This window comes from Triticum aestivum, chromosome 3B (genome assembly GCF_018294505.1).
Source record: "Triticum aestivum cultivar Chinese Spring chromosome 3B, IWGSC CS RefSeq v2.1, whole genome shotgun sequence".
Lineage (NCBI taxonomy): Eukaryota > Viridiplantae > Streptophyta > Magnoliopsida > Poales > Poaceae > Triticum > Triticum aestivum.
The window spans coordinates 283148634-283173570 of record NC_057801.1 but is presented as its reverse complement, the minus strand read 5'-3'; positions in this window follow the sequence as shown (position 1 = coordinate 283173570).

Below are 24937 nucleotides of genomic sequence, written 5' to 3'. Positions count from 1 at the left end.
AGACAAGCTCCTAGACCATGGTATAAATGCCTGACCAAGTTTCTTCTTGAAAAAGGTTTTGAAATTGGGAAGATTGATTCCACACTTTTTACTAAAAGGGTTAATTGTGAATTATTTGTGTGCCAAATATATGTTGATGATATCATATTTAGTTCTAATAACCCCCATTTTAGTGAAAAATTTGGAAGGCTAATGTCGGAGAAGTTTGAGATGTCTATGATGAGTGAACTCAAATTTTTCCTTGGTTTGCGAATCAAGCAAACTAAGGAAGGTACCTTTGTTTCTAAAACAATGTATACCAAGGATCTTTTCAACAAGTCCAACATGCAAGAAAGCAAAGGTATGAAAACACCCATGCCTACTAGTGGACATCTTAACTTGACTAAGGATGTCAAACCGGTTGACCAAAAGGTATACCGCTCCATGATTGGTTCATTGTTATATCTATGTGCCTCTCGTCCCAATATTATGCTAAGTGTGTGCATCTGTGCACGTTATCAAGAGGCCCCTAAAGAGTGTCATCTTAAGGTCATAAAAAGGATAGTGAGTTATTTAATTCATACACCAAACTTTGGCATTTGGTATCCTAAGAGGCCATCTTTTGATCTTGTTGGCTACTCCGATTCGGACTATGTCGATGACAGGGTTGATTGAAAATCCACTTAAGGTACTTGTCAATTTCTTGGTAGATCCCTTGTGTCTTGGTCGTCCAAGAAACAAAACTCGGTATCCTTATCCACTACCGAAGCGGAATACATTTCTGCCGGATCATGTTGTGCTCAATTACTTTGGATGACCCAAACCCTTAAGGACTATGGGATACATGTGAAACATGTTCCATTGCTTTTGTGATAATGAAAGTGCTATTAAGATTGCTCACAATCCCGTGCAACATTCTCGAACTTAGCAGATTGAAGTTCGTCGTCATTTCATTCGAGATTATGTTGCTAAAGGAGACATCAATCTTAAGCATGTTCATACCGATAAGAAATTGGCGGATATATTCACCAAACTTCTTGATGAGAAAGTATTTTACCATTTGAGAGGTGAATTGACTATCATTTATGCCTCAAACTTGGAGTAGAAGCTCCATTTGGATACATGCAAGGCATGAGCCTCTTATGACTAATCCTTGATATTTCTCTTATGATGATGATCATATGTCTTGGATCTATACTTGTACCCTTGCATGTTTATCTAACCGTTGTAGGTACCTGGATAAGCCCAAATCTATGAGATTGCAAGTCACTCACATTTTGAGCAATTTGTACATGACCATGCTCCTATGATATGGTTGGTGAATACAAGGAAGCATGAACTCACTCAACATATAATTTGACGATTTCAATATATCAAATTTTAATTGGTATCAAGTTTCATGATTGTCATTTTCGATACACAAGTGCTCTTCCTTGCAAGAGTAATCCATGTAGGAAGATGAACTCAAACTACTAGTGGTTCTCCCAACTCTTGATAGGCAACATCAACCTTGAGCATCCAACACAAGTCCGACTACATCATCAAGATCAACACCACAACTCAAGGTATGGCATTCCATCTTAGAGAAGCTTTACTCAAGTCATGAGCCAAAGCAACTCAACAAGATGTGAATACATCAAAATGCTTAAACAAAAAATGGTAACCCCATTTTGAGCTTAAACGACGAGTATGACTTATGATCAAGTGATATCACTTCACTCCTCAGTCAATATAATCTAACATAGGTGACTTGGTCGCCGACCATTTCCAGATGAAGTTCTCTAATGTTCTTTTGCTCAGTCGCTCTTTGTATTTGCATATTTCTCTTGCTATTTTGTCTCTCTCTAAAACAAAAATAAATCTAGATTTCTTTTCTGTTCTCCATCTATGATACGGTAGTAAATTCATTGCAAATATTTCTGTTAATTCCTTGCAAATCTTTGTGAGATTTCATTTGCTAAGTGAGCTGAGATGATAAATTTTTTACTCTGTATTGAACTCGGTCCCTCCGATTCAAACCTATCGGACATTTGTTGAAAAGCCAGACGACAATCACAATGTCATTGGAACCAAATGGGTGTTTCAGAATAAGCAAGGTGAAGATGGACAAGTTGAACACAACAGGGCCCGTCTCGTCGCTCAGGGCTACACTCAAGGCGAAGGTATGGAGTATGGTGAGACATATGCCCCCGTTGCTAGACTTGAGTTCATACGCATCTTACTTGCCTATGCCAATCACCATGATATCACTTTATACCAAATGGACTTTACAGGTGCTTTTCTTAATGAAGAATTTGAGGAGGAGGTGTATGTTAAACAACCTCCCGGCTTTGTCAATCCTAAGAAACCTAATCATGTCTATAAACTTCACAAAGATCTTTATGGTATTAAACAAGCTCCTAGACCATGGTATAAATGCGTGACCAAGTTTCTTCTTGAAAAAGGTTTTGAAATTGGGAAGATTGATTCCACACTTTTTACTAAAAGGGTTAATTGTGAATTATTTGTGTGCCAAATATATGTGGATGATATCATATTTGGTTCTAATAACCCCCATTTTAGTGAAAAATTTGGAAGGCTAATGTCGGAGAAGTTTGAGATGTCTATGATGAGTGAACTCAAATTTTTCCTTGGTTTGCGAACCAAGCAAACTAAGGAAGGTACCTTTGTTTCTCAAACAATGTATACTAAGGATCTTTTCAACAAGTTCAACATGCAAGAAAGCAAAGGTATGAAAACACCCATGCCTACTAGTGGACATCTTAACTTGACTAAGGATGTCAAACCGGTTGACCAAAAGGTATACCGCTCCATGATTGGTTCATTGTTATATCTATGTGCCTCTCGTCCCAATATTATGCTAAGTGTGTGCATCTGTGCACGTTATCAAGCGACCCCTAAAGAGTGTCATCTTAAGGCCGTGAAAAGGATAGTGAGATATTTAATTCATACACCAAACTTTGGCATTTGGTATCCTAAGAGGCCATCTTTTGATCTTGTTGGCTACTCCGATTCGGACTATGTCGATGACAGGGTTGATAGAAAATCCACTTAAGGTACTTGTCAATTTCTTGGTAGATCCCTTGTGTCTTGGTCATCCAAGAAACAAAACTCGGTATCCTTATCCACTACCAAAGCGGAATACATTTCTGCCGGATCATGTTGTGCTCAATTACTTTGGATGACCCAAACCCTTAAGGACTATTGGATACATGTGAAACATGTTCCATTGCTTTTGTGATAATGAAAGTGCTATTAAGATTGCTCACAGTCCCGTGCAACATTCTCGAACTAAGCATATTGAAGTTCATCGTCATTTCATTTGAGATTATGTTGCTAAAGGAGACATCAATCTTAAGCATGTTCGTACCGATAATAAATTGGCGTATATATTCACCAAACTACTTGATGAGAAAGTATTTTACCATTTGAGAGGTGAATTGACTATCATTTATGCCTCAAACTTGGAGTAGAAGCTCCATTTGGATACATGCAAGACATGAGCCTCTTATGACTAATCCTTGATATTTCTCTTGTGATGATGATCATATGTCTTGGATCTATACTTGTACCCTTGCATGTTTACCTAACCCTTGTAGGTACTTGTATATGCCCAAATCTATGAGATTGGAAGTCACTCATATTTTGAGAAATTTCTACATTACCAAGCTCCTTTGATATGGTTGTTGAATAAAAGGAAGCATGAACTCACTCAACATATCCTTTGACAATTTCAATATATCAAATATCAATTGGTATCAAGTTTCATGATTGTCATTTTGGATACACAAATGCTCTTCCTTGCAAGACTAACCCATGTAGGAACATGAACTCAAACTACTAGTGGTGCTCCCAACTCTTGATGGACAACATCAACCTTGAGTATCCAACACAAGCTCGACTACATGATCAAGATCAACACCACAACCCAAGGTATGTCATTCCATCCTAGAGAAGCTTTGCCCCAAGTCATGAGTCAAAGCAACTCAAAAAGATGTGAATACATCAAAATGCTTAAACGAAAAATGGTAACCCCATTTTGAGCTTAAACGATGTGTATGACATACGATGAAGTGATATCACTTGACTCCTCAGTCAATATACTCTACCATAGGTGACTTTGTCACTGACCCTTTCTAGATGAAGTTCCCTAGTGTTCTTTTGCTCAGTCGCTTTTTGTATTTTCATATTTCTCCTGCTATTTTGTCTCTCTAGAACAAAAAAATCATCTAGATCTCTTTTCTGTTTTTCATCTGTGATACAGTAGTAAATTCATTGCAAATCTTTCTGTTAATTCCTTGCAAATCTTTGTGAGATTTCATTTGCTAAGTTCGCTGAGATGACAAAATCTTTACTCTATATTAAACTCGATCCCTTTGATTCAAACCTATCAAACATTGGTTGAAACACCTAACGACAATCACAATCTCATTGGAACCAAATGGGTGTTTCAGAATAAGCAAGATGAAGATAGACCAGTTTTTTTGACTGTACACAGTAGGGCAAAACCCCACTGCAAATATTTTTTATGGCAAAAAAGACAAAGAGGTTCCACTGTACATAAGGCTTGAGATAAGCCAGAAGAGCAAAAAAAGGAAAAAGAAAAAAAACAAGGGAGAAAACTAGAAACTAGGATTACAACACAAGATTTTCCAGCCATGAACAGTAGGCTCCAGCATAACTCTTCTTAATTCTAAATCTTAGAAGATTGAGCTCCTCCAGGAAGATAGCTTTCCACCTCTGAGTGCTAGGTTAAATTGCTTGGAAGATCAGATTGTTCCTAGAGATCCAGATAGCCCAAGAAGCAAGGATGATTATCTCCATGAAAAAAGGCACATGAAGCTTCTGCTTGAGATCAAGAAAAGCTTCCAGGATTGAAATATTTGCCTGTCTTGAAGGGCAAATCAAGTCCCAGCACTAAGCTGCAAAAGGACAGGTCCAGAAAAGGTGTTGAAGAGTTTCTTCCTGTGGACAATTGTTGACAGCACAATTATAGTTTTCCAGATGAAAAGATTTCCTTCTCAGAAGATTTCTAGTATTGAGACTGTCATGAAGCAGTCTCCAAAAAAACACCTTGTGTTTTGGTTGACAGGAGCTGTTCCAGATCTAGTTGAACTGTTGTGGCACAATTTAACTCCCATCATAACTTTATAAGAATTAGCAACTGAGAATTATTCATTTCCCCAAATGTAACTCCAAGTGTCAGTATAATCTAATGTACCAGAGGCCCTTAAATCAATGCAAATGTCCTCCATAGCTTCAAATTCCTGGAAAGCTTGCACAGTCAGGGGTAGATCAAATAGGTCCTCTAAGAACTCAGTTTGGAGAATGGTGTGGACAGTAGCATCCTTGTTTTTCACAAATGAGAATAAATGGGGGAACATGTCTTGCAAACAAGCTGAGTGCCAAAGATCAATCCAGAATAAAGCACTCTTGCCATCACCGATGTTGCATCTGGCCAAAGACTTATAGTTATCAATAAGCTTAAGATTTGCCTTCCACCAAAATGATCCAATCCAGCTATTACCAGGCAATGAACCATTGTTGTAATATGATTCCCAAATCAAGTTGACCCAGGGGATACTGTGTCTGTTATAGAACTTATGCAGGTTCTTAAGTAACATGGCCTTGTTCTGAACAAAAATATCCATCACTCCCAAGCCACCCAGATTTTTAGGTCTACACACAGTGCTCTATGCCACCATGGCAGGTCTATGGTCCTCCAGATCAGGGCCTCTCCAAAGGCAATGTCTCAAGTACTTTATGGATTGGGTTTTGATGGTGACAGGCACATCAAGGCATCCCATGAGATAGATCAACAAAGAATTTAGGACAGATTTCACCAGCAGCAATCTCCCAACCATTGTCATAAAGGAGGATAAACCCACAAGCTTCTTCTGCAGTCTTGTGACAAGAGGAAAACATTGCTCAACAGTAGGCTTATGAAGGCCTAAGGGTGCTCCCAAATATTGGATTGGAAATGATTCCTTCTTGCAATGAAAAGTATTTATCAAAATCTCCACCTTCTCTTCTGGCACATTTATTGGAATCATACTTGATTTATTGTAGTTTACTTTAAGGCCAGTGGCATCTGCAAAAGTATTGAGAAGGGCTTTGAGGCAATGTAGTTGCTTTGCATCTGCTTGAAGAATAACCAGGGTGTCATCGGCATACTGGACAATTGGAAAATCAGGGCATGACTCCACTTGCAAGGGAGAAGTTATCAAACCCAGGCGCATTGCCTTGTTTAGAACTGACTGAAGTAGGTCTGCAGCAAGCACAAAAAGGAGAGGGGATAGAGGGTCCCCCTGCCTGACACCTCTAAGGCAATAAAACTTTTTTCCAGGAACACCATTTAGCAAGATAGCAGATGAAGGAGAAGTAAAGAGTAATTTGATCCATGTAATCCATTTGTCCCCAAAACCTTTGGCCTTTAAAATATCCAACATTGCCTGACGCTCAATGGTGTCAAAAGCCTTTTCAAAGTCCAATTTAAGTACAATGATTTCATCCTTTGACTTATGACATTGGTGCAGATATTCATATGTCCAACCCAAACAATCATGAATAGATCTTTCTTTAAGAAAACCATATTGGTTGATGTGAACCAACTTTAGAATCACCTTCTGCAACCTGTTTGCCAGAAGCTTAGTTACAAGCTTCAGACAGCAGTTCAATAAAGAGATTGGCCTAAAAACATTTGCTGTCAAGGGAGTACTCCCCTTTGGAATGAGGGTTATGTATGAAGTGTTTTAGATCTCAAGAGAAATCTGCCCTGCATGAAAATCATATATGAATTTGAGCACATCTCCTTTAATAATGTCCCAGCAAGACTTGAGGAATTCATTGTTAAAACCATCAGGGCCTGGAGATTTTTCTATTGGAAGATATTTAACCACAGCATCAATTTCCTCTTTAGTAAAAGGTAATTCCAGATTGTCTAAAATATCTGAATGTCGTCTCTGCCCAAACAAGGAAACCAGATCAAAATGCATTGAGGTTTTTTGAGATGTGCCCATTCTTTTTTTGTAAGTTTCCAAGAGAATTGCAGCTTTCCCAGTATGATCTGATATCTCAACTTGGTCATCATTTTGAAGTACAGCAATATGATTATGCCTGTAGTTAATTGAGGCTTTAGTGTGGAAATTTTTTGTGTTTTCATCTCCAAACTTCACCCCCTTGATTTTCCCTCTTTGCTTCCAATAAATCTTTTGATTCCTTAACAAAATAAGCAGATTTCTTTAAGAATAACCCTGTAATTCCATTCATGAATGTCCAACTCTCTAAATGCCTCAAAGAAATCTCACAAGAAGATGAGCTCATTTAGCTTTGCAATTTGGGTTTTCAGACAGGACAAAGATTTGGCCCACAGCTTCAAAGCTCTTCTTAATTTTTTAAACTTAGCATTCAAAGTTTTAACAGCATCAAGATTCCCCACTGGAATATTCCAAGCAGTAGAAACTACCTGTTTAAAGTCAGAATGTTGTAGCCAATAGTTTTCAAACCTGAACACTCTTGCTTTTGGGATAGAAGTACCAACTGTTATTACACAGGGCAAATGATCTGAAATAGGCTTTGCAAGAGGTAGCACAATTGTGTTTGGAAAGGAAGTCATCCATGAAGCAGAAGTGAAAAACCAATCAAGTTTTACCAACAAAGGATCATACTGCATGTTACTCTGGCTGAACTTTATGCCATGCAAAGGTAATTCAACTAAGCCTTGATTACTGATTGCCTCATTGAATATAAGCATGTCATTAACATCTCCACCAGGTCTGTTCCTATCTGATGGTGCCCTCATAAGGTTGAAATCTCCCATTAGTATCCAGTCAACATCATTAGGCATGTGAATATTCAGGAACCAGTCAATAAACTCCATTTTGTCTTGTAGATCACATGGCCCATAAATATTAGAAAGAATCCAAGACTAATTAGAGAGCAGACTGTTGAATTGCATTGAAAGTGAGAACCTATTTTGTGCAATGACTTCTCCAGAGAACTGAGAGCCATTCCAAGCCACAAGGAGCCCCCCAGAAGCTCCAACAGAGGGAAGGAAAGCAAATTTATTACTTCTAGTGGGGCAAAAAAAAATGTAAGTTGTGTCAAAAGTCTCTCTCTTGGTTTCTTGAAGACACAAAATATTGTAGTCACTCTCATCAATCTTCTGCCTTAAAGCCAACCATTTGTCCTCAGAATTCATTCCTCTAATGTTCCAATTTAGAATATTCCAGCTTCTGTTTGTGTTATTCATGGAAACACATTAAGGTTTTGTACCAGAGATCAAGCACCAGCACTTGATCATCATCTAAACATAAAAGAAACTGGCACAATGCCCTGATCCACAACATATCATAAATCCAGCAGAGCATCCAGTCATAAAGCATGGAAGTACTAATAAGAGATAACATCACCGAACATACATGGTTCATAAAGTGCCAATAGCCAAGTCTTACATCATTCAAAAGCAGTTCCAAACTAGTTGGGGGGGGGACTACACACACAATCCCTCAACACAATACTCCAATTAAGGGCCCTAAACATTATGAAGAGTTGGATGTATTTCCTTCTCCTTTGGCCAAGGGCACCTTGTCCAAAACTTCCTCTTGCGTTCTATTGGGCTTCTTGGCCAGCTTGTCCTCCAGCTCCCCCTCAGCAACCTTACAGAAAGAGGCACTGAGGTTTTTAACAACTGATTTTTGTATGATGGGAGGGACAGCATTGCAAGGTAGACAATTATTATTAGAGCAGGAGTTTCTCTTGTAACCAACATTGTCTTTCTTAATTCTAGTCCTTACCTCTATTTCCACTAGTGGAGTTTTTCCACTTCTTCTCTTCCTCAAGTTGTCTTGACCAAAAGGCTGCAGCAGGGCCTGGGACTCCACATCCTGCATATTGGCAACCACTCCAATATTTTCTTTGCCCTTGTCCTGAGCACCTTCCTCCATGGCCTGACAAATAGGTGCATGAGAGGTAGGACACTTGTTAGGTATATGAAACAGAATGTCTTGATCCATATTCTCCACAGTAGTGAACAGTTCCCACATTCCAGATTTTAACATATTGATAGTCCAGGCAAACTTATTAGGGGACAAAAGCAGGTGAACAATAAAGTTAAACCAACATACAGGAATGTTGGTAGAGAAAGAGCTCCTGCTTTCCAAAGATTGGTCTTTAAAGTGATGCTTCCACAGCAACATGCCTTCTTCAGAAACAGAATGTCCGTTGTTAGCAGCAGCCATCTGAATACATTTCAAACCAAGAAGAGAAGGTGCCATGGTAAAGTGTTCATTTATTTCGTTAACCCAATTACCTTGGAGCCCTGAATGACGATCCTCTAGGTTCTCCACTAGATGCAAGCTTCCTCTAGCAGTATTAACATGTTCAGTACTACAAGCCAAGACTTCATTTGATGATCCACTAGCAAGTGAAGGTTGAGTTTTCCCATCATGTGGCACAGCAGCCAAGGGTAAATCAGAAATCAGAACAGGCTCCAAGGCTGCTTCCAGCAGTACAGGTGGGATAGGAGCCACATCTATAGATGCAGAAACATCAGCAGTAACATCTGTTTCATGAGAAGTGGAAGCAACATGTTCCAGTTGGTCTACAAAAACTTGATCATGCAGAACAGCATCAACCAAAGCAACATCATGGATCTGCTCTTGCAATAAAGGAAGTTCCTCATCATCTGACTAATAGGCTTGAATTATGTTCTGTAGTCCATTAGGAATCACAATGGCAGGAGGACAAAGAATAGCAGGCAATGCAGCCCTAGGATGAATAACTTCCACTACAACAGGGGCAAAAGCATATTTGAGTTGTCACCTTCAGAGAGAGATATGTCTGAAGATAAAGTACTATTGATAGGTGTTGGAAGCAGTTCTTCTCCATCTACCCAGGCCATTTCTTCCTGCTGCACAACATCCATTAGATCCTCAAGATCAGCATTCTGGTTGTTCTGCTGATTCTCTTCCCAGTTATCCCAATTCTCTGCAATCTGAACATCCATATCATTGTTGTTGATAGCATCATCATGAAAACCCTCAGCAAGCTCAGCATTTTCAGGTAAAGGATGTGGGTCCTCATTGGCAGGAGAAAAAGGATCCTCATCTGCAGGGCCTCCACCAAGGAGCTCACTTGCCAGCACTTCAATGGAGAAAGACCGACCATTTTCCTCAAACTCATCCCCTTCAGACCAACGCATGCTTTTTGGGATGATATCTAAGTTCATTACTCTTGCCTTGACTACAATGCGCCCCATATGATCATCTTCCTTGTCCCAGGAGATCATGCGGCCAAACTTACTGACAGCACAGCTAAATCTTTAGTGTTACAGAAATCAAACGGAACTCCCGTCATAAGCAAGCAAACAGTTCTATTGAAGTGAACCCTCTTATGGTTTCTGCCCTCATCATGCCTCACAAAACTAATAAACACATCACCAAATTCATGGGGACTATCTAGCACCAACTTATCCCTGTCCCTAACCCTCGTGAGCCGAACATATGCCTCTCTGAACGGGCAGCGCTGAATGTCTCGCAACCCCAACTGTCTATGCTCAACAATAAACTCCTCAAGAACATCTCTTACATTGGGGAATGGAGCATCGGCGGGGAGAGGATGGATGGTCGCAGTCGCCCAATCTTCATGGCGACGAGGATGATGCGGCAGCACCACTCGAGCCACCCCATTGTGGCCAGGGACCTGTTGAATGTCGAAGCCATGGGGCACGAATGGGCGTGGGTCGATCGGAATGTTGGCCATCGGAGCCGCACAACGAGCAGTCGCCGGCGATGTCAAGCTCAAGGTGACGGGAGCAGAGTTTGAGCACTGTGGTGAAACAGAGGATCGGTGCGGAGAAGTTGAGGAGGCAAGTGCAAAACGAGGCTAGAAATTAGGAAAAGATCCCAAACAAAGCTCGCTAAAAGAGGAAACTAGCGAGGGGTTGCGGGCTGGGCCAGTGGACTTGAACCAGTCCTGGACCACGTCCAATTCCCAGGCCTCATTTAGTGGGCTGAGGAAAGAAGAAAACTTCAGAGAAGGGAAAAGCCCAGGAAGGCGAATGTCGTGACACTCCCGAGCAAAGTGGCCCATCTTGCCACACGCGTAGCATTGTAACGAGTCATTTGAATGACCCAGATTCCCGCCCTGTGCAGCCGCTGCGTGATCCTCTCCTGAGGAATTAATATTGGGCATTAAGGGCACATTATTGTCCGTGGCCACATTATTGCTGGTGGTCGGAAAATTCGCTAAACGGGCAAAAACTGACTGCCGGGGTTGATCACCGGAGACTCTGTCGGTGGCAGATCGCGGGCGCGGTCCACTAGTGACAAAAGTCCAAGAAGCTTCTTCCTCACGATAGAAAATTTGTTCTTCCCGTAGCCAGTTAGGTCCTCCAAAGCCCCAAAGATTGAAAACTAACTCAAAATCCTTTTCGACCACCCGGCCATGATTATAGATTTCAAAACCCACTGCTTTTGAGGCAACAGAAAACTTGAATGTTCTATCCTTGAGATGAAGCACACAGAAACCTTGGGGATAACCACCAAAACATGATTGCAACGTGACACTAATCGTGTGACAATCCAACCAAAAACGAGCACGGCAGAAGGAAACCACCAAAGTGAATTCTCGTTGATGAAAACCAGGCGAAAACACCACTGGATGACCAAACTTTTTCCTCATTGAGTGTTGGAAATCTTTACCTCGAGCAAAGTTGAGTGAAGGAGGATCCATGACCATCCTAGCAGCAACTCTTCCCACAAAGAAACCAGAGATTGGTTGATGGCTGCCACCCTCGGAGTGACAAGTGGCAGAAGGGCAGTGGCCGTCGGTGCCGGAGTGGCAACCGGCAGTATGAAGGGTGGCCGCCGGGGCCGACTGGCCACCGGCGGTGATCGCCTAGGGGGAGCCTAGGAGGGGGAGACTAGGAGACGAGAAACCACCTTTCCCTTAAAACAAGCATACACTCAAGCCGAAGGTCCGTCTCGTCGCTCACGGATACACTCAAGCCGAAGGTATGGACTATGGTGAGACATATGCCCCTATTGCTAGAGTTGAGTTCATATGTATCTTACTTGCTTATGTCAATCACAATGATATCACTTTATACCAAATGGAATTTACAGGTGATTTTCTTAATGGATAAATTGAGGAGGATGGGTACGCTAAACAACCTCCCGGATTTGTCAATCCTAAGAAAGATCTTTATGATCTTAAACAAGCTCCTAGAGCATGGTATAAATACTTGACCAAGTTTCTTCTTGAAAAAGGTTTTGAAATTGGGAAGATTGATTCCACACTTTTTACTAAAAGGGTTAATTGTGAATTATTTGTGTGCCAAATTTATGTGGATGATATCATATTTGGTTCTACTAACCCCCATTTTAGTGAAAAATTTGGAAGGCTAATGACAGAGAAGTTTGAGATGTCTATGATGAGTGAACTCAAATTTTTCCTTGGTTTGTGAATCAAGCAAACTAAGGAAGGTACCTTTGTTTCTCAAACAATGTATACCAAGGATCTTTTCAACAAGTTGAACATGAAAGAAATCAAAGGTATGAAAACACCCATGCCTACTAGTGGACATCTTAACTTGACTAAGGATGGCAAACCGGTTGACCAAAAGGTTCACCGCTCCATGATTGGATCATTGTTATATCTATGTGCATCTCGTCCCAATATTATGCTAAGTGTGTGCGTGTGTGCACGTTATCAAGCGACCCCTAAAGAGTGTCATCTTAAGGCCGTGAAAAGGTGTCACACCCTAGCTAGTTCATGCATTAGAGTGTTGCATCATGTCTATTCTTTCATCAGAAACTTGAAATGGGGATGACGGAACCCCCAGCCCCCTCTGAAACCAACTAGGATTTAGTAAAAACTTTTTCAATGAACCTGAAATGCCCTTCTAAAATGCCCATCATTTTTGTCTTGGTTCAGAACCTCTGCCAAAAGTGATGCACATTTTCCTAGGTCATCTTAGGGTCTTTGAATTAAATCATAACTATTTGAATTTGGGCATTTAATATTATATAAAATATTCAAATGCTCAAATATCTCCAAACTAAAATGTTTCATGTTGGAAATAATCCAACTATGGACCAGGAGTAGTTTGGTGATTTTAGGAGTTGCCTAAGTATTTTTAATAATTCAACAAAGTTGAAGAAGTATTAAAAAAACAGAAAACAGGAGAAATAGCAAAAACTTACCTGGCGCCCAGCACCCGGCCCACCTGCCGGCCCAGCCCAGCGCCGCTCCAGCGAGCTGCTTGCCGGCCAGGCAGGCAGGCAGGTGCCCGACGGCGGCCGCTGCGTGCGCCATGCAGCTGGCCGTCGCCCTGCTTCACCTCCTCGCCTCGTGGCTGGATGGATGAACTCCACGCCGCGCCGTGAACCCGCAGGACACCTCCATTCTCCCCCAACTCCTATCTCTCGCGCTCCCCCACCATGGCCGACGCCATCGCCGCCACCCCCTCGCCGTAGCCACGCCCTCCGTCAACCCCACGCCGAGCCGCCGTGTCCAGGAGCTCCGCCATCCTCCTCTCCTTCGAGCAAGCCGAGCCCCAGCGCTCGCAAGGCCCGAGCCCACCGCAACGACCTCGACCGAACCGCCGTCGCCGGAGATCCCCTTCAACGCCGATGTTGCTCCGGCCCGTCCCCGGCCGCACCAAGTGCTTCGTCGAACTCCCCGTGAGCTTAGCCATCTTTCCCTCCCTTCTTTTCTTGCTTCCGAGCTGTGTAGTGACCTCCCGGAGCTCAACCGCACCCACCGCCGCGGAGCTCGTCGCCGACGTGCTCCCGGTCACCCTCCGGCCACAAACTGGTGTCCATCATGCTCACCACATCACGTAGCACCTAACCAGCTACTCCCCGCACCTCACCGACCCCTCTAGCATCAAGTTCGCCCTCGGCCGAACTCCGGTGGCCGCCAAAGTCATCGCCGGCGCCAACTCCGGCCACCCCAACCCCAACGGACTCCACCAAGAGCTGCGGCTCGTCCTCAGCTCCACTCCGATGGCCTCCGTGACTCGTTTGGTTGCCGGAACGGCAAAAACCACTTCCGCCGCCACGTCGGGCTCGCCGGCGGCTAAACGCCGGTGCAGCCGACCTGGGTTTGACCGCGGGTGGGCCCTGGTTGACTCCGATGAGTCAATGACAGGTGGGGCCCAGCCCTATTAACTAAATAGGTTTAGTTTTAATTAAACTTTAACTAATCTAATTACCCTGACACCCTGGACCCACAGTCAGGTTTGACCTGGACGTCCCCGTTGACCCTGACGTCATCCTGACGCATGGCTGACGCAATAAATTAATTTCTGGATTTATTCTAATATAGGAAATTCCAGAATATAGTTTAAACTTCAAAAATTCATAACTTTTAATCTGTAACTCCAAATCAGACAAGTTATATATGAAAAATGATCAGAAAAATCCAATCTATCCATCTGTACTATTTTCATGCATGATTAAACAAGTTAACTTGATGTTTAATGCAGAACAAGATAAAACACTTTAAAGGGCCATGTATGAGTTTGAAATTTGAATCTTTGGTTCAAATTGGTTCAAACCCTTCTGGTCTTAGTTGCATTAGCCCAACACACTCATATTGCCATGTTTCATGCATGCATCATATTGTCGCACATTGTTTGGTGATGGTTGTGTATCGGTGTTCTTTGCGGCAGGTTCTGCCTCCGAGGAGTACCGTGATTACCCTAGCGAAGAATCGTATCCGTGCATCGATCCATCAGGCAAGCAACCAACCATTTGATCATATCGATACAATCCCATGTTCTCGCTCTTGCTCTCTCTTACTGCATTAAGACAACGCGTTTCAAACTGCTGTGTGCTGCGGTAGTTGAACCCATTTCCTCTGCATGACCTGTCATTGCCACAGTAACTAGCTGAAACCCACTAGCATGTGTAGGAATTGATTGAGCCATATGTATGTGTTGTTCCTACCTTGCTATGCCTGCTATGCTTAGAGTCGTGTCAGGTCTGGTTCATCTGGGTGATGGGCTAGAGTGAAATGATTATGTCGGTAATGAGAGTGATGTGGTGAACACGATTTGGTAAAGGTATCGATGAGAGGCCATGTAGGAGTACATGGTGGGTTGTTTCATTGAAGCCGACCTTAAGCACTGAGATCTGTATGTGTGATTTAAGATACAGCTACTACCATGCATTGGGCCCTGAAATATGACCCCGCTCGACTTCTTATTCACCCTAGTTCTCTGTCCAGGAGTTGCAAGTAGTTTCTGGTGTTTGTAGCCTACTGGAGGCCGTGGACAGCGCTGACCGTAGGGGTGGGCTGTGATGCGGTAGGTACGTGGCACGGTGTACCGAATACCCGTTAGGTATCTCGAGAACCCTGTTCACATCGTTTGGGGCTGTGAGCAAAACCTCGGTCGGATCTCCTCATGGATGGAACCCGAATAGGCAATAAACCTGGACTAGAGACTTAGGTGTTTAGGTAGGTCGTGGTCTACACCCACGTCGGCTTTAGCTTGAAGTCTGCCGAGCACATGTCGTGTGCAGACGCTAAGTGGTGGAAACATGTATGAAGAAGTACACCCCTGCAGGGTTATCATGATCTATTCGAATAGCCGCGTCCGCGGTAAAGGACTACTTGGTTGCCTATACAGTTCATAGACAAGTAAATGGAAACTACTAAAAGCCTCAAGATAAGTGTGAGTGCCGAGGATGGCTCTTCCGTAGGAAGACGGAGGTGGATCCTCGGTAGTGTATTGAAGTGGTGAGTAGTGGACTCGTGTGCGCAAAACCATTTCAAGTTGGAGTCTCGTAGGATAGCCTAGCCAAGAGTCAAAGCTGGCTTGCTGCAACAACTCCACCAACCCTTCTTGATAATGTGCATGTATGTAGGATCTGATGTAAGTCTTGCTGAGTACCTTCGTACTCATGTTGCTATAATTTACATTTTTACAGAAGACGCTGCAACCCCTTCTGATGGGTTCTTCGTAGACGTTGACATCAATGAGTAGGCTAAGGCCCAGGTGGTGATCCTGAGCTTGTGAAGGACCACGTAGTATAGCTAGGCTTTCCAAGCCTCTTTTATTTTACTAGTTGTCTATACTCAGACAAGTTACTTCCGCTGCTGGTTTGTATGATTGTATGACTTGAATGTTGGGTCGTGTGACCCGTACCTATGTGTATGTTATGTATGGCTCTCTGAGCTTTAAATAAAGTACTTGTGTCGTAGAGCCATGTTGTGATGCCTTGTTGTATTTACACATATCGAGCATATTGTGTGTATGATTGAAATGCTTGGTATGTGTGGGATCTGACTATCTAGTTGTTTATCCTTAGTAGCCTCTCTTACCGGGAAATGTCTCCTAGTGTCTCCACCGAGCCATGGTAGCTTGCTACTGCTCCGGAACACTTAGGCTGGCCGGCGTGTGTCCTTCTTCGTTCCTGTGTCTGTCCCTTCAGGGAAATGTCATGCATTGAGTACCGGAGTCCTGTTAGCCCGCTACAGCCCGGTTTACCGGAGTCCTGCTAGCCCAGTGCTACAGCCCGGACCCACTTGCTGATGACCGACACGTTCGATGCTGGGTCATGGATGCCTGTCCCTGTAAGTCTGTGCCACTTTGGGTTTACGACTAGTCATGTCAGCCCGGGCTCCTTATCATATGGATGCTAGCGACACTATCATATACGTGAGCCAAAAGGCGCAAACGGTCCCGGGAAAAGGTAAGGCGACACCCGTGGGGATACCGTGCGTGAGGCCGCAAAGTGATATGAGGTGTTACAGGCTAGATCGATGTGACATTGAGTCGGGGTCCTGACAGCGTTGGTATCAGAGCCGGACTGCCTGTAGGTTCTCCAAGCCAAACTGGTCGATGTTGAGTCTAGAAATTCTTTAGTTATATGTAGGGGAATTGTTTGTGGGTTGGAACGTAAGGCTCTTTTTACTCCTTTATCTTATGACATTCTGATCTGAGTCAGTCTATTCTTCCACCGGGGGTTAAGGAATTAGGATCTTTTCTCTCTATCAGGTTCACGTGTTACTAATCAGTAGTACCTTATAGGTTTGATGGATACAAGCCTAGTTCAGTTCTACTACCACATTATGTTGCTGGGATGGACTCAGAACTTTGATATGATGTTGTTGAGTGTGTATGAAATCCTTTGTCAAATGTCTCAAAATCCTTTTTGAGCATTTACAGCCGTTATGCTGTCGAAATTTTGCTAGAAATTCTAATGCTTTTGCATTATGGTTGTGCTTTCAGATGGCCACTCGCGACCTCAATCAAGTGGTTCGCCTGACTCGATGCCTAGATGTACCCGGCCATACTGCCATGTTGGTCAGGGTAATGACTGAGGCTGGATACCGTTGGTATCCTGAGTACAAGGTCGAAGAGCAATTTCGAGACTTTAATCAAAGCCAGTATCTCTGCACTGTCAGGATATTTCCATCTTATCCTGGATCCACCGAGCCCCTTCACTGCTCCTATGGACTCGGGGTTACTATTGAGATGGCTGTGCAGGATGCCGCCTACTCTATGATGACCATCATGCGAGTCAGGACTGGCCTATTTCGGGACTCTGATTTCCGGTATATGCCAGCATCACTTCCGGGAGCACAAGGGTATCTCCAGGCTATCTATGCTGACCCCACTCAGGAGGATTCACGGACTCGCACCACTGCTGAGATGCTCGAGGATAAGGACCGTGAAAATCGGGCCTTGAGGCTAGAGCTTTTCAATACCCGTGCTGACCATTGGGCCACGTTGACTCGGTTTGCACCGGCTGTGCAAGCTGGATATTCGGATATGCGCGATCTCTATCCTGTGAGATCTGCTCTGCCAGACGTGATGGGTTGGCGTGATGTAGGAGGCATCACCCCACCTCGCGGTCCCCGCAGGCCACCGTCTGTTGGTCCAAGACCTCATCCTAGCCCCTATGGTCCACAAGTTCCGCGAGATCGTCTGTTCCCGGATGATCATGTTGAGCTTCCAGGCTACGGAGGTGACTTCTACAAGGACTACTACGGATCGGTCTGAGTTAGTGGTAGTATCACTAGTTCGTACTAGCTGTGTCGTTTATCGTCCTGCGTGACTCGTGGGATATGACCTAGTTTGTACCGCTTTCCGGAGGTGTAGAAAAATAATGTATAGGAGCTTGGGATGCCTCCGATGTGATGTAATCTTCCTTTCACCGTAATAGTACCTTGTTTGGTCTTGTACTAAACTTTGTATGGTGTGTATGACGATGGAATAAAAGAAGCAGTTTCTGTATCTACCATGTCATACGGATGATCATCTTGCATTCCGAGTTATTCCTTACATTCTGTATCCTATGTCGGAATCTTATCATTCTGACCAAATCATTGTCTTGTTTACCTAGGATGGTCAACACGCGCAATAACCCTGCTCCTCAAGAGCAGGCCGAAGGCAGTGAAGTCAGGAATGCAAATCTGCCTCATCCTCCTTCCCTAGCCGAGGTTATGCTGGAAGCCGAGAGAAACAAGCGGGAGACCAACTGTTTGTTAGAGCGTATTGAACATAACACAGCACACCATCAGAGAAATAACTTGGTGTCACTCAGTGATTTCATCAAGTTACATCCACCCACGTTCCACCACTCCGTCGAGCCTCTCGACGCTGATGACTGGCTTCGCAGTATTTCTCACAAACTGCGTTCCGCGCTAGTAGCTGAGGCTGACAAGGTCACCTTTGCTGCATATCATCTTGAAGGCCCCGCCAGTCTATGGTGGGAGAATTATGGAGCTATGCGCCCAGCGGGCCATGTCACTACTTGGGCTGAATTCAGCGAGGCTTTCCGTGAACATCACATTCCGGAGGGTCTCATGGACCGTAAACGTGAGGAATTTTGCAGTTTCACTCAAGGCCGACTCTCTGTGGATGCTTACAGCAGGGAGTTCGGTAACCTCGCACGATATGCAACTAAGGAAGTTTCTACCGATGCCAAGAAGCAAGCAAGGTTCCGTAAGGGACTTAGTCCTGAGCTTCGCCGCGACCTTCGTCTGCATGAGTGCACATCTTTTCAGAAGCTTGTTAACAAGGCCATCAGTGCTGAGACTGGTCAGACTGATTATGACGCAACACGAAAGCATGGCCGTGACGTGGGTTCCTCATCCGGTGCTGGTCCTCAGAAGCGCCGCGTGTGGGTGCCTAACACTGCCCTGCCACCCAGGTTCACATCGAGGCCATCCTTCCAGGCGCCTCGCCCCGTTCAACAGTTTGCACCAGCCAAGCCCTATGGTGGTCCAACCAACAATGCTCCTCCACGCGCCAGTTCCGTGACTTGCTTTAAGTGTGGGGAATCTAGCCACTATATGCGCGAGTGTCCCCAGACCAACCCCAACCAACCTGCTAAAGTTGTTGGCCGTGGCAAGCCGACAGGTAAAGTGTTCCACGCCAAGCCGGCCACCGCTACACGTGGCCATGTCAACTGTATCTCTGCCGAAGAAGCTCAAGAGGATCCCAACGTCGTTCTCGGTACGCTCCTTGTTAATTGCCACCCGGCATCTGTTCTTTTCGATACAGGAGCATCTCATTCATTTATATCTGAGAGCTATGCTCATCTGCATAACACCACATTCTGTGAGATGCCCACCTCTATGGTAATTCAAACTCCGGGATCCAAATGGCAAACCTCTAGGGTAAGTCATGGAAATGAAATCCAAGTCGACAGACTTGTTTTCCTTGCATCTTTGATAGCTCTTAAATCTTTAGATATTAATATCATCTTGGGTATGGACTGGATGTCAGCCCATCATGCCAAAATTGATTGCTTCTCTAGGACTGTTCAACTCACCCGTCCTTCGGGGAAGATAGTCAATGTCTTGACCCGAATAGCCAAGCGACAGTTATATTCTCTTAACGCCAGCCCTTTGCCAGATCTTGAGGACGTTCCGGTAGTCCGTGACTTTCCGGATGTCTTCCCAGAGGAATTGCCAGGTGTTCCACCTGACAGGGATGTTGAGTTCGTAATAGACCTCATCCCAGGAACCGTCCCGATTGCTAGAAGACCCTATAAGATGGCACCACTAGAACTAGCCGAGCTTAAGAAACAACTCGATGAGTCCTTGAAAAAGGGTTTCATCCGACCTAGTTCATCTCCGTGGGCTTGCCCCGTCCTCTTCGTCAAGAAGAAGGATGGTACGGACCGGATGGTTGTAGATTATCGACCTGTCAATTTGGTCACAATCAAGAACAAATATCCGCTTCCCAGGATCAACGACCTATATGATCAGCTCGCTGGATCCTCAGTCTTCTCCAAACTGGATTTGAGGTTGGGCTACCATTAAATCAAAATCAGGAACGGGGACATTCCTAAAACGGCCTTTGTTACTCGTTATGGCCAATACGAGTACACCGTCATGTCTTTCGGTTTAACCAACGCTCCAGCCACCTTCTCTCGGTTGATGAACTCAATCTTCATGGAGTATTTGGATAAATTCGTCGTGGTTTACCTCGATGATATACTCATCTACTCCAAGAACGAGGAAGAACATGCCGAACATCTAAGGCTAGTGTTGAAGAAACTTCGAGAGCATCGCCTTTATGCCAAATTTTCTAAATGTGAATTTTGGTTGTCAGAAGTGACCTATCTGGGTCATGTAATATCTTGTAAAGGTATTGCTGTTAACCCTGAGCGAGTTCAAGCCGTCCTTAATTGGACTCCACCTGAATCGGTCAAGCAAGTTCGGAGTTTCCTTGGCCTAGCGAGCTATTGTCGTCGCTTTGTCGAGAACTTCTCCAAAGTTGCTAAACCTCTAACCGAACTCCTCAAGAAAGATAAAAAGTTCGAATGGACTCCACAATGTGAGCACAGCTTTCAGGAACTGAAAAGACGCATGACTTCTGCTCCCGTACTGGTACCGCCAGACTTCTCTAAGGACTTTGTTATCTACTGCGACGCCTCGCGACAAGGACTAGGTTGCATTCTCATGCAAGATCGACACGTAATTGCTTACGCTTCACGGCAATTGCACCCACATGAGGAGAATTATCCTACTCATGATCTAGAGCTTGCAGCTGTAGTCTATGCACTTAAAACCTGGCGACATTACCTCCTCGGTAATTGTTGCGAAATATTCACTGATCACCAGAGTCTGAAGTACATCTTCACCCAACCAGATTTGAATCTCAGGCAAAGACGTTGGGTCGAGTTGATCACAGATTTCGACTTAGGAATAACTTACACCCCAGGGAAAGCCAACGTCATGGCTGATGCGCTAAGTCGTAAATCTTATTGTAACAACCTGATGTTACAACAAAGTCAACCGCTTCTCCATGAGGAATTTCGGAAGCTTAACCTTCACATTGTTCCTCAAGGATTTCTTTCCACCTTGGTGGCGAAACCTACTCTTATGGATCAAATTATCGCTGCCCAAAAGCGAGATAAGGGGATATCTAAAATCAAGGAGAACATTGCTAGCGGAGGTTCTAGTTGTTTCTCCACAAATGATCATGGTGTTGTGTACTTTGAGAACCGTTTAGTGGTTCCCAAGAACCAGCATCTACGGCAGTTGATCCTTAAGGAGGCTCATGAATCTCCTCTCACCATTCATCCCGGTAGTACCAAGATGTATCAGGACCTACGCCAGAGGTTCTGGTGGACTAGGATGAAGAGAGAAATTGCTCAGTATATTGCTAATTGCGACGTCTGCCGTCGTGTAAAAGCAGAGCATCAACGGCCTGCTGGCACCCTTCAACCCCTAGCTATTCCTGAATGGAAATGGGATAAAATTGGTATGGATTTCATTACCGGGTTTCCCAGGACTAAGAGAGGGAATAATGCTATCTTCGTCGTTGTCGATCGTCTTTCCAAGGTAGCCCATTTCTTACCTGTTCGTGAGAGTATAACCGCTAGTCAATTGGCAGACTTATACATCTCCCGAATAGTGTCTCTCCATGGTGTTCCTTTGGAAATTAACTCGGATCGAGGAAGTCTTTTCACCTCTCGATTTTGGGAAAGTTTCCAAAATGCTATGGGAACCCGCCTTTCTTTTAGCACCGCTTTCCACCCTCAATCGAGTGGTCAAGTAGAACGCGTCAACCAGATCCTAGAAGACATGCTTCGAGCCTCTGTTATCTCATTCGGAATGGAGTGGGAGAAATGCCTTCCATTTGCCGAATTTGCTTATAACAACAGCTATCAATCTAGCCTGGGTAAAGCCCCTTTTGAAGTTCTCTATGGACGACAGTGTCGAACACCCCTTAACTGGTCAGAAACCGGGGAAAGACAATTCTTTGGCCCGGACATGATTCAGGAAGCAGAAGAGCAAGTTCGCATCGTTCGTGAAAAGTTGAAAACAGCCCAATCTCGTGAAAAGAGTCAATATGACCGAAAACATAAGGCTATGACTTTCGAGGTTGACGAGAAGGCTTACCTTTGGGTTACTCCTCTGAAGGGAACCCATCGCTTCGGTATCAAAGGCAAATTGGCTCCCCGTTACATTGGACCTTTTTGTATTCTCGCTAAACGAGGAGAAGTTGCCTACCAGTTGGAGCTACCTCCGCATCTCTCCAGAGTCCACGATGTCTTCCACGTTTCTCAACTCAGGCGTTGCTTCTCGGATCCTATCCGTGGAGTGGACCACGAAACGCTTGATCTCCAAGATAATCTCACGTATCGAGAGTACCCCATTCGTATCCTCGATCAGGCCGAGCATACCACTCGACGTCATAATATCAAGTTTCTCAAAGTTCAATGGTCGCACCATTCTGAGGATGAAGCAACTTGGGAAAGGGAGGATCGTCTTCGACTCGAGTATCCCGCCCTCTTTCCGGAGGAACCCAAATCTCGGGACGAGATTCTTTTGAGTGGGGGTGAGTTGTCACACCCTAGCTAGTTCATGCATTAGAGTGTTGCATCATGTCTATTCTTTCATCAGAAACTTGAAATGGGGATGACAGAACCCCCAGCCCCCTCTGAAACCAACTAGGGTTTAGTAAAAACTTTTTCAATGAACCTGAAATGCCCTTCTAAAATGCCCATCATTTTTGTCTTGGTTCAGAACCTCTGCCAAAAGTGATGCACATTTTCCTAGGTCATCTTAGGGTCTTTGAATTAAATCATAAATATTTGAATTTGGGCATTTAAAATTATATAAAATATTCAAATGCTCAAATATCTCCAAACTAAAATGTTTCATGTTGGAAATAATCCAACTATGGACCAAGAGTAGTTTGGTGATTTTAGGAGTTGCCTAAGTATTTTTAATAATTCAACAAAGTTGCAGAAGTATTAAAAAAACAGAAAACAGGAGAAATAGCAAAAACTTACCTGGCGCCCAGCACCCGGCCCACCTGTCGGCCCAGCCCAGCGCCGCTCCAGCGAACTGCTTGCCGGCCAGGCAGGCAGGCAGGTGCCCGACGGCGGCCACAGCATGCGCCATGCAGCTGGCCGTCGCCCTGCTTCACCTCCTCGCCTCGTGGCTGGATGGATGAACTCCACGCCACGCCGTGAACCCGCAGGACACCTCCATTCTCCCCCAACTCCTCTCTCTCGCGCTCCCCCGCCATGGCCGACGCCATCGCCGCCACCCCCTCGCCGTAGCCACGCCCTCCGTCAACCCCATGCAGTGCCGCCATGTCCAGGAGCTCCGCCATCCTCCTCTCCTTCGAGCATGCCGAGCCCCGAGCGCTCACAAGGCCCGAGCCCACCGCATCGACCTCGACCGAACCGCCGTCGCCGGAGATCCCCTTCAACACCGACGTCGCTCCGGCCCGTCCCCGGCCGCACCAAGTGCTTCGTCGAACTCCCCGTGAGCTTAGCCATCTTTCCCTCCCTTCTTTTCTTGCTTCCGAGCTGTGTAGTGACCTCCCGGAGCTCAACCGCACCCACCGCCGCGGAGCTCGTCGCCGACGTGCTCCCGGTCACCCTCCGACCACAAACTGGTGTCCATCATGCTCACCACGTCACGTAGCACCTAACCAGCTACTCCCCGCACCTCACCGACCCCTCTAGCATCAAGTTCGCCCTCGGCCAAACTCCAGTGGCCGCCAAAGTCGTCGCCGGCGCCAACTCCGGCCACCCCGACCCCAACGGACTCCACCAAGAGCTGCGGCTCGTCCTCAGCTCCACTTCGATGGCCTCCGCGACTCGTTTGGTTGCCGGAACGACAAAAACCACTTCCGCCGCCGCGTCGGGCTCGCCGGCGGCTAAACGCCGGTGCAGCCGACCTGGGTTTGACCACGGGTGGGCCCTGGTTGACTCCGATGAGTCAATGACAGGTGGGGCCCAGCCCTGTTAACTAAATAGGTTTAGTTTTAATTAAACTTTAACTAATCTAATTACCCTGACACCCTGGACCCACAGTCAGGTTTGACCTGGACGTCCCCGTTGACCCTGACGTCATCCTGACGCATGGCTGACGCAATAAATTAATTTATGGATTTATTCTAATATAGGAAATTCCAGAATATAGTTTAAACTTCAAAAATTCATAACTTTTAATCTGTAACTCCAAATCAGACAAGTTATATATGAAAAATGATCAGAAAAATCCAATCTATCCATCTGTACTATTTTCATGCATGATTAAACAAGTTAACTTGATGTTTAATGAAGAACAAGATAAAACACTTTAAAGGGCCATGTATGAGTTTGCAATTTGAATCTTTGGTTCAAATTGGTTCAAACCCTTCTGGTCTTAGTTGCATTAGCCCAACACACTCATATTGCCATGTTTCGTGCATGCATCATATTGTCGCACATTGTTTGGTGATGGTTGTGTATCGGTGTTCTTTGCGGCAGGTTCTGCCTCCGAGGAGTACCGTGATTACCCTAGCGAAGAATCGTATCCGTGCATCGATCCATCAGGCAAGAAACCAACCATTTGATCATATCGATACAATCCCATGTTCTCGCTCTTGCTCTCTCTTACTGCATTAAGACAACGCGTTTCAAACTGCTGTGTGCTGCGGTAGTTGAACCCATTTCCTCTGCATGACCTGTCATTGCCACAGTAA